Consider the following 10,272-nt stretch of genomic DNA (forward strand, 5'->3'; position numbering starts at 1 on the left):
CTGAGCCTGTCCTGCAGTCACAGAAAGTAGAGTAACTTCCAGTGGTAACCCTGGAACCAGGTGTGCTAGAGTGCAGGGAATTAATAAGTGAGCCTACACTTGGATAACTTTGACACCAATATTACCCCTCGCCTGCACCATCCCTTAGAAGCTGATTAGGTAACTAAAGTCAGTTCGCTGATTGGGTGGGCTTGGTGAGCCAATTAGCCAATGAGCTCAACTACAGATAAAAGAGGCACAGGAAGTAAATGCCAGGCAGGGAGGAACAGGGTTAGCTGTAACCAGAAGCCTCAGGAGAGAAACCTCTGCTCCTGAGGAGCAGACCTACAGCACAGGTGATACTGTAAACAGTATTCTTCTATGGGGCGATAAGGGTGTTCATGGAGAGAACTCAAAGCAATAGCATGGCTTTAGCATGGCAGACGTGCTACCAGTAGAGTCTGAACCAGTTTCTGTGGTGTGAAGGGGCAGGGGTGGAATGCACCCTGTTACATGAGGATGGAAAAGATAGGGAAGCTGGATATGAAAGAGCCGAGGAAACATCAACTGGGACTGATTAGACCTGTATTGTTGGTTGTAGGGTGCCTGGATTGGAAGCTGGAATAGCAGAAGGGTCCAGATTCCATTGCTAGTCTCTGGTAGAGTGGAATAGAGCCTGAGGAAGGGCTGAACCAGTCTGGCAACAGCATTTGGACAGTTGTCCTGTTGGACTTCATAACCTTGGAAGGAGTGGACCAGCCTGGAGAGTCAAGTTGCCAGAAGAGGGGGTGTTGCACAGCAAGCAGCAATGGGCTACCTGATGCAGGAAGAGCTATGCTGCCTGACATGGATGCAAAGAGGTATGCTAATGGTGCATGGTACCCCTTTTTCAAGGACGCACACTAGCCTTTCCTTTGTGTGTGGACAGGACATCCTTGAGATGAGACACAGAAATATAGGATTGGAAGGGCGCTTGAGAGGAAATCAAGTCCAGACCCCTGCACTGAGGCAGGACCAAGTAAACCTAGACCATCCCTGACAGGCGTTTGTCCAACCTCCTTCTTAAAATCCTCCAATGGTGGGGATTACACAACCTCTCTTGGAAGGCCTATTCTGCCCTTATAGTTCAGAAATCTTTCCTAATATCTAACCTAAATTCCCCTTTGCAGATTAAGCCCATTACCTTTGTCCTGTCTTCAGTGGACATGGAGTACTGTTGATCTCCATCTTTTTTATAACCGCCCTTAACATATTTGAAGACTAACCAAATCCCCCCTCAGTCTTTTTTCTGAAGTCTGCCCAGTTTTTTTAACCTTTCCTCATTTAGTCAGGCTTTCTAAACCGTTTTTGTTCTCCTCTGGACTCTCAATTTGTCCACATCTTTCCTAAAGTGTGGCCACTCCAGAACTGGAACAGTATTCCAGCTGAGAACTCACCAGTGCTGAGTAGAGCAGAACAGTACTCCCAGTGTCTTACATATGACACTCCTGTTGGTACACCCAGAATGTTATCCTTTATTTTTTTTTTTGCCCACTGCATCGCATTTGACTCATTCATATGTGATCCACTCTAACCCCCAGATCCTTTCAGCAGCACTACCACATGGCTAGTTATTCCTCACTTTGAAGTATATGTTTGACTTTTTTCTTTAAATGTAGTACTTTGCACTTGTCATTGAATTTCATTTTGTTATTTCAGACCAATTTGTCCAGGTCATTCTGACTACTAAATCCTGTCCGCCAACCTCCACCATCTTGAGATACTCTGCAAATTTTATAAGCACGCTCTCCACTCCATTATCCAAGTCATTTAATGAAATATTTAAGAGTACTGGAACCAGGACAGACCCCTGTAGAACCCCACTAGATATGCCCCTCCCAGTTTGACAGCAACCACTCCTTTGAGTATGGTCTTTGTATGAGCTGTGCACCCACCTTACGGTAATTTCATCTAGATCATGCTTCTTTAGTTTGTTTAAAAATGCCTTGTGGGACTGTATCAAAAGCCTTACTAAAATCAAGATTCAGAGTAGCAGCCGTGTTAGTCTGTATTCGCAAAAAGAAAAGGAGTACTTGTGGCACCTTAGAGACTACAAAAGTCCTCTGTTTTTTCCACCAAATACATCCGATGAATGAGCTGTAGCTCACGAAAGCTTATGCTCTAATAAATTTGTTAGCCTCTAAGGTGCCATAAGTACTCCTTAAAATCAAGATGAATCGCATCTACGGCTTCCCTGCTATCCAGTAGTCTAGTAACCCTGTCAAAAAAAAAAAGGAAATGGGTTTGGGTTGGCATGATATTCTTGGCAAATCCATGTTGGCTATTTCTTAGACCCCTATTGTCTCTAGGTGCTTACAAATTGATTGTTTAATAACTTGTTACAGTATCTTTCCAGATATGGATGTTCAGCTGATTGATCAATAATTCCTGAGTCCTCTTTGTTCTCCCTTTTTAAAGATAGGTTCCAACGTTTGCCCTTCTCCTGTCCTTTGAGACCTCATCGGTTCTCCATGATTCTCAAACACAATTGCTTCAGAGATTTCCATATGTACCCTAGGATGAATTTCGTCAAGTCCTGTCAACTTGAATTCTTGTAACTTACCTTAAATAGTCTTTTAACCAGATCTTTCATTATCTTGATTTGCTTTCCTTTGCCCTTGTTAATATTAACTGAGTTGCGTATTTGGCCACCATTAACCTTCTTAGAGAAGACTGAAGCAAACTAGGCATTAAACACCTCTGCCCTCTTGTTATCAGTTCTAAGCTTCCTTCCCCACTGTGTAGAGGACCTACACTTTTCTTCATCTTTCTGTTGTTCCTAGTATATTTAAAGAACCTCCTCTTATTGCCTTTGATGTTCCTTGCTAGGTGTCACTCATTTGTAGTTTAGCCTTTCTGATTTTTGTCCCTACATATTTGTGCTATTCTTCTGAACTCTTTAGCAATTTGTCCGTGTTTCTGCTGTTTTTGTAGGATTCCTTTTTGATTTTCAGGTCATCAAAGGCTCCTGCTGGAGCCATATTGGCTCTTAATACTCTTCCTATCTTTCCTTGCATGGGTCTAGTTTGCTGTTGTGCCTTTGATATTGTCTCCTTGGAAAAAACTGCCAGCTCTCGGACCTCCTTTTTGCCTTAGATTGTCTTTGCATGGGACCTTATCATCAGTTCGAGTAGGGAGACTAGATGCCCCGATTTTAAAGGGACAGCCCTGGTATTTGGTGCTTTGTTTTATATAGGTGTCTATTACCCCTCCCCCATCCCAATTCTTTCACACTTACTATCTGGTCACTCTAGTGCTGAGTCTATTAAAGTCTGCTTTTTCTTATTATTATTTATTATTCACAGTCCTTTTCTTAGATTCATGATATCTGTCATTTCGGGTTACTTTCACCAAATGGCCTTCCACCTTTCCATTTGCTGTCATCTCCTCACTGTTGCACAGAATCAAGTCTAAAATGGCTCTCACCCTCATTACTACTTCCACTTTCGGAAACAAAAATTTTCCCCAGTACATTTCAAGAACTTATTAGAAACTGTTTGGCAATATACTTATCCAACAGAGTCTGGGTAGTTAAAATTCTCCATTACTACGAGGTCTTGTGGTATGTCTGCTGTGGCAAGCTAAACTGTGCAGGAGAGCTTACTCACCCTCACATGCAAACTGAGTATTCTGTGGTGGGCCTGCAAGCAGTCAGGACTGAACCCTCGGACATGCTGCGGATCTGCTAAGCATGAGCAAAATTCATCTCAGCTAAAGTTAAATGATTCAATCTATAATTAATATGTATGTGGACTGTCTTCCTCTGGAAAAGTAAATAATATTGGATAACTATTAGTAGCTAACTGCATGGGGAACGGGGAGTGATTGTATGATGGAATTATGATGACAGATGTCAAACAGGGACATGACAATAATTGTAAAGGACCCAAAGACCAGTAAGCCAATGATCAAACTGAACATCTTCCGAGTGGATGCTATTTTTTTTCCTTTCTTGATTTTTTTTAAATCCTCATAGATGTAAAATACTGAAACATGAGAAGAACGTAATTTTTTTGTGCATGTCTGAAGCATTCATACAATTAACATGCTCAGGAGGTTGCTTGCAACCTGAAACACTCACCAAAGATTGCCAACAAAACACAGGGTTGAGAGCATATAGGACTTAAGTATGAAACTGTGTTTGTCTGCAAGCTGCATTTAATGAAAACCCTTTTTCCCCTTTTTGGTTTTGAGACTGGAAGGAAGCACTTAGGCATTGAAACGGATTTGTACTTTATTTTTAAACTATTGTTCCTATATAGATAACTATTGTATAGTAATCTACTACAGTTTGAAAAGGTTTTATTACTGTATTTTGTTTTATCACTGTAGAATACAGTAGTGTGTTTTTTCCACTGAAATCAAGATTGAGTTTTGAGTGTCTGCACATGGAAAGAAGAAGGTTAGCTTTTAAGGGCAAAAGAACAGAACTCTTAGGTTCTATTCCCAGCTGTGCTGCTGACTTGTGTGACCTTGGACTACTTACTACCCTCTCTATCTCAACTTCCCCCTATGTAAAACTGAGATAACATTGTAATGAGGTGGCTAGTACATCTTCTATCTAAGCCCCTACATCCATGCCCCATCACCATGGTATCCAGCTGTGTTCCAGAAGAGCACCACTGACCCTCTACTGGATGCTATCAAGAGCTGCCTAACTGTGTGATGGTTGCACCAGACCTTCTTTGCTTCCTGCTGGAGGCATTGCTGCCCTGACATGTCTGCCAAAAGCAGTGTCAGGTGGGAAAGAGGGGCACTGAGTTTAGCACAACCTAGACAATCCACTTATTCCTGGTACTAGTGGAACCAACATGACTTGGTCCTCCAGCAGCAAGAAGGGCCACAAGATGCAGTAGCCAATCAGAATCCACCAGATGAGGCTTGTCTGTTGCATCTATGGTGGAGTGCTGGGTGAAGATCAGGCAGGAGAGTTGTTTCCCGGTTTTAACCCTAAACACCCAGGCCTGGGTCAGGGCCTAAAATACCTTCTGTGAAACGTGCAACAAATGTTTGTTTAGGCATTTAAAAGCCAGGCAGCTATTTTTGAGTTGAATTTCCATTAACTGTTACTGGATAAGCAAGGAGCTCATGGCCTGAGATGCCCTTGCGCCTGGCAAGCTTTGACTCACCGAGCCATAACAGTTCACTTGTCTAGATTGTGAGATCTCGGGAAAGGTTCTACCTTTGTGTTATGCAGCCCCTAATTACAGTGGGGCCCTGATTCTGACTGGAGTGCCTTAAGCACTACTGTAATAGGAATATTGAATAGGGTTCATGAGTAAATTACTGTAAATTAAATATGGCCCACACCATAGGTAACTGGAAATAATCTATATCTTTTACTAAAAGAACACAACCTTGAAACAATGCTATTAAAAACATGACCTAGAATTATAGAACATTACTCCTTTTCCTTTTCTATCTGTATTATTACAGTTGGCAAAACAAAAATATTGTTTCCCAGCTATTTCATGAGGGGGGGCCTCCATCTTGCATTTAATTACTATCCCTTTAGTATAACCCTAAAGACAGAAGAGCTGAAACAGGATCTGCCCATAGCTTCAAATTGTCACACAATAGACCCTGAGCCATTGCTGAATGTTAATTTCTGAATAATTTCTTCAGTTAGATTGATTTCATACATTTCTCATGTCCCTGTACATGGAGAGGTGCAGTTCCTAGGAAGGAAGGGAGCTGCACAAAGATCTCTGTGCTGTACGCTCCCTCAAAATGCGTAAACTGGTATAGCTCCATTGACTGCCAAGCAACACCTGCCGGGGAGCTGCCTTAATGTAGCTGACATATGCTAATGTAAACCAGGAAGCCCTGACTCAGCATATGCTTAAATTCATTCTTATCAAGCTTCAAAGCACTTAAGCATGTGTTTAAAGTTTAAAATGTAGGGTCCGAATCCTGCACAGACCCGGATGCTGCTTGAGAGGTGCTGAGCATCCCCAACACCCACTAAAATAAATGGAAGTTGAGGGTGTTGGGATGCTAAGTCAATGTTGGGATCGGGACCCTGGAGAGTAAAGGGGGCCGCAGGCCTCGAAGTAACTGACTATTTACAGGCAGGTAGCAGATATGGGGGGGAGGGGGTTCACTCTTGCCAGTAGCTCCTGATCTAGGTGATTGAAATGAGCTTTTTCCAATCAGCCCAGCCTTGAAATCTGCTATAAGAGACAGGCAATGATATCAACTGTTTGCTAGGTGAGTAAGAATGTGATTTTTATTTTTTTTTTTAAACAATGAGAACATGTCTGACTCTGGGTTTTTTTGCAATGATCTTCCTTTCTCTTCTACCACCTACCCCCTAACTCTTCTATCTCCCCTCCCCCAGGCTGAGCCTTTCTGGAATGTACTGTATATTTGTCTCTTGCTTCTCTGCACACCCATTATTATGTGGAATAATAATTGCAGGAGCGCCACTCGGTACCTCTGCTCAGTGGCTCAAAGTGGGTTGAATTGTAGCCAGCGGCCAGGGGGGTGATAAATGTAGCGTAAGATGCCTTTTCCACTGCAAACTGCAAATTATCTCAGCCAGCATGGCCCACAAAGATTCCTGTGGAGCGAATTTATCTCCCATTGTCGGCCCAAAGAGGAAAGCAGAGAGGACCAGGCATTCTATTTTTAAAAAGTCACATTCAATCTTGTTCAGGCCCAGAGTCCAGAGTATTTTAAAGGACTTTTTGTGGAAAATGCAGACCTGAGAATGCAGCACAGATAAAGGGATTTATTTTTAACAGAAGCCAAGGTTCATTACCATGTAAGCAATTCAATTTTAAGCCACTCAGTTTGAATAATAGATTTTTTCCAAAGTGAATGTTAGGTCATCTAATAACATATGGTTGGGGGAAGGTATGATGGCTATGGAAGGGAAAAATCAGATTGTTAGAGAAATTACCCCACTAAAGATTATCAGACATTACTAAAAAGAGGAAAGAGACACTCTAGGGTTTATCTATCCTTGCAGGCATTTATATTACTCTTCTAGGGATCAGTACTTAGATAGGAGGGCTATGGACACTATAGAAAAAACAAAGGGATAGATGGACAGGCGATTGAGAGTGAGTGTATGGAATGCTGTGATTGATATATATCAGCACTTATTGAAGTATCCACAATAGTTAGCGACATCTCTGCATTATAATGCCTTATTTAATGTACACCTGTCAGGTTGAAACAGTTTTCTATTTTTTGGACCTCCAGACATCAAGTGAATTAAAGGCTCATGTTTACTATTAATATCTTAATGTTTTCAGGAGTATACTATATTTTCTTTCATTATTATGTTAGACATCCATGTAGCTATCACTCTGTTTTATAGTTTGTATTATAATCATTCTTAGAATCCCAATCTGAGATCAGGGATCCATTTCCTAGGTATGTGCAAACATGTAATCAGAAACTATCCCTTCCCTATAGAAAAGACGGACACAAATGGAGGCAGGGTGCTCAGGGTTACACAGCAGGTCAGTGGCAGCGCTGGAACTCCAGGCAGGTTTCCAGACTGTCCATTCCTAGCTACTTAGACCCATTACTTTGCTCTTATCTCTACTCATTTGCTAAGATACATTTGCTGTGTTACATAAATCTGGAGTAATACTAATGATGTCAAATTCCATCATCAAATTATACTGGATGTAAACACAGAGTAACCCCAGTGACTGCACTGGAATCACACTTCTGGACTTCTGAGAGGGTAAATGAGACCAGAATTTAGTCCTCTTTGCCTCAGTTTAACCATCCGGTGAAATGGTATTAAATAAGGACCTAAGTCACAATTTAGTCCCAAATTTGGGCTTCATTAATATTTCATCACTTATTTGAGCGCCTCACTCAAAAGGTCTCTGAGACAGGTAAAGTGTTCTCCTAGTGTTGAGCATAGTTAAAATCATATTAATAGGCAATTACACATCTATACCTAAGTTAGGAATTTATAACGTGCCCTGACAGCCAACTGACGAACACCAGATTCCTGATAACAGATTCTACCTAGATGAGATTTCAGGGCATATTATGGAAGAGGCATGTGCTACACTCTATAGGCAGAGGCCACAGGGAGTTGATAAGAAAACATCTAAGACAACTTGCACTGTAAATTCATTTTCGCAGTTGAGTTCAAAACGATTGACCTTTTTACAATTCATAGTGTTGTTTGGAGGAGGAAGGAGGGGAAATACCCTGTTGTGCCATGTTATACTGAGAATCCCTGTAGTGTTTCAATGAAGTAGCATTTCAGTGAAAGGTTTATATCTTCACTGTAGGCCCTAATAAAGGACAGGAGTCACAATATTGACTTACCTTCATATAAATGTTCTTCCTTCCCCCTGCTGAAGACCATTAATGTTCCATTAAAGGGATTGCTGTGTACTGCTGATGAGAAACTTGCTCTTTAATCAGTTATCACATTCTTCTTGAGTTCTGAGTTCTATTAGAATGTAGCTTAAAAAGGAAACCTGCTTTCTCTACCATTAGTTTCTTCTTCAAACATCTTTAAGATGTCGGTATTCTTCCCCCCCCACACACACACACACACTCAAGGCAATCCCTTATCCATTGTTGAATGAAACAGTCCTAGAACCAACTGTGTTTCACATAGAGATGGTCTAATTGTGCACAGTGAGCACTGGCAAATGTTTGTTCAATATCTGAGTGGGCTGCTCCAGTTGGACTGGCTTTATTCACTATTCCAGGAGGTCTTTTTTAATACAGATGCTTTGGGAGTGGCTGTTTGTCCACAACTCCTGTATTCACGTGTGCTCCAAAAAACAAACTCTCTCATGCACCACCAAAAATGTTCATCGTTGAATACAATTGCTGCGTGCCAGTTTCTACCAGCTGGAGCGTTGGCCCAAAGGCTAACATGTGCAAATCCCCCAGCTGATGAATGCATAGTATGGAGGAATAACAACAACACGACGTGCAAACTCAGAATGGGTTCAAGTATAATGAAGAACAGGAGAAAAATAGCTCCATTTGTGACATGATTTATTTGCAGTGAAAAACCTGCCCAATTCCAACATCAATCAGTGTGGCATGGGCTACAGCGAGGATCCGTCCATAGCAAGACTTCTGACTTTCCTCAGAATATGATAGTCCATTATGATGTTATAGCTGTTAATCCAAAGAGTCCAATATCTGACTTCCTGTGATGGCCCAGCACCGGTTTCTTTGAAGTGTCTGTAATGCTGCATGTGGGGAGGGGCAAATTCCTCTCCCTGACCCTTTGCTGATTAAAAATATGCTCTGAAGCATGATATGACAACCACTGTTAGCATGTATAATTCCAACTGTATCATCTATTATCCTTTTGATTTTTTTTTTTATTTTTCTGGTTTTTCCCCCTCGACAGCTATCCACCTTCCTTATTTGTTCAGAAAGCTCCCCCAGTGTTTGAGCCCCTCACTTCTGCTTTTCCTTCTGCTGTGGATTGGCAATTCACTTTTTTCTGCAAAATAAATGGCATACATCCCGACTTCTGAACCAGTAAAACAGAATAATTAGAGCAAAGCACAAGTAATTTTTGAGTCAAGGCCTTGGATTGTCATGGTTGTAAACTTTAACTTGCCAGCAGGCTCCTGGCCTGATATCAATTACGTACAGTAAATGAAGGAAACTCTCCCATATTTCTAGGCAGTTATGGAAATTACCATGCCCTCCTTTTGAACATCACATATACTCTCTGATCTTGTCTGTATTGTGGATCGTTCATCCTGTAGTTGCTTGGAATGTTTTTGTTGTGGGTGCTTCAGCCCTAACAAACAGAAGGGTTTGCTTTCGTGTGTGTGGAATTCTCTTTAATGCTTGTTACTGTTAATGCGGAGTTCTAGAGACGGGCAGTGGCCCCAAACTCCCTTGTGCATAAGGGACCCTGTGATATCTGCCAGCATCATGCCTGTTTAGATGATGATCCATCAAATCAGCACGACTCCTATCTCTGTAATTAATTAAATAGCAATTATGCCTTAAGTTGTTACAGTGAATAAATATTGTAAAGAAGTTTAGTATTTAATAATGAAGTTGGCAGAAGATAGCATCTGTCTGAAGACTATCATATTCTCTCCATGGTTGGGGGGAGGTGTGATGCAGTCAAAAGTAAGAAATTGTCTTTCAGCTGGGAAGAGGGCAGAGATCTACGCAGTGGGATCCAGTAGACAGGGCTTTATAATGGGCGTCTGAAGGGAGGGGGCTTATTTCCCTCTCTGCCATTTTTGAGCTCTGTGACTCTGGCCAAATGACTTTACCTCTCTG

General features: G+C 41.6%; 1 long non-coding RNA gene across 1 annotated transcript; it reads left to right on the plus strand.

Moving 5' to 3' along the window:
* The first annotated feature begins 260 nt into the window (after positions 1-260).
* LOC122457140 lies at positions 261-9,760 on the plus strand. Its single transcript, XR_006276502.1, has 3 exons — positions 261-335; positions 581-839; positions 8,734-9,760. It is a non-coding gene; the product is annotated as an uncharacterized LOC122457140 (long non-coding RNA).
* The last annotated feature ends 512 nt before the right edge of the window (positions 9,761-10,272 follow it).

The sequence above is a fragment of the Dermochelys coriacea genome, chromosome 21, assembly GCF_009764565.3.
Source record: "Dermochelys coriacea isolate rDerCor1 chromosome 21, rDerCor1.pri.v4, whole genome shotgun sequence".
In the NCBI taxonomy this organism is placed as follows: domain Eukaryota; kingdom Metazoa; phylum Chordata; order Testudines; family Dermochelyidae; genus Dermochelys; species Dermochelys coriacea.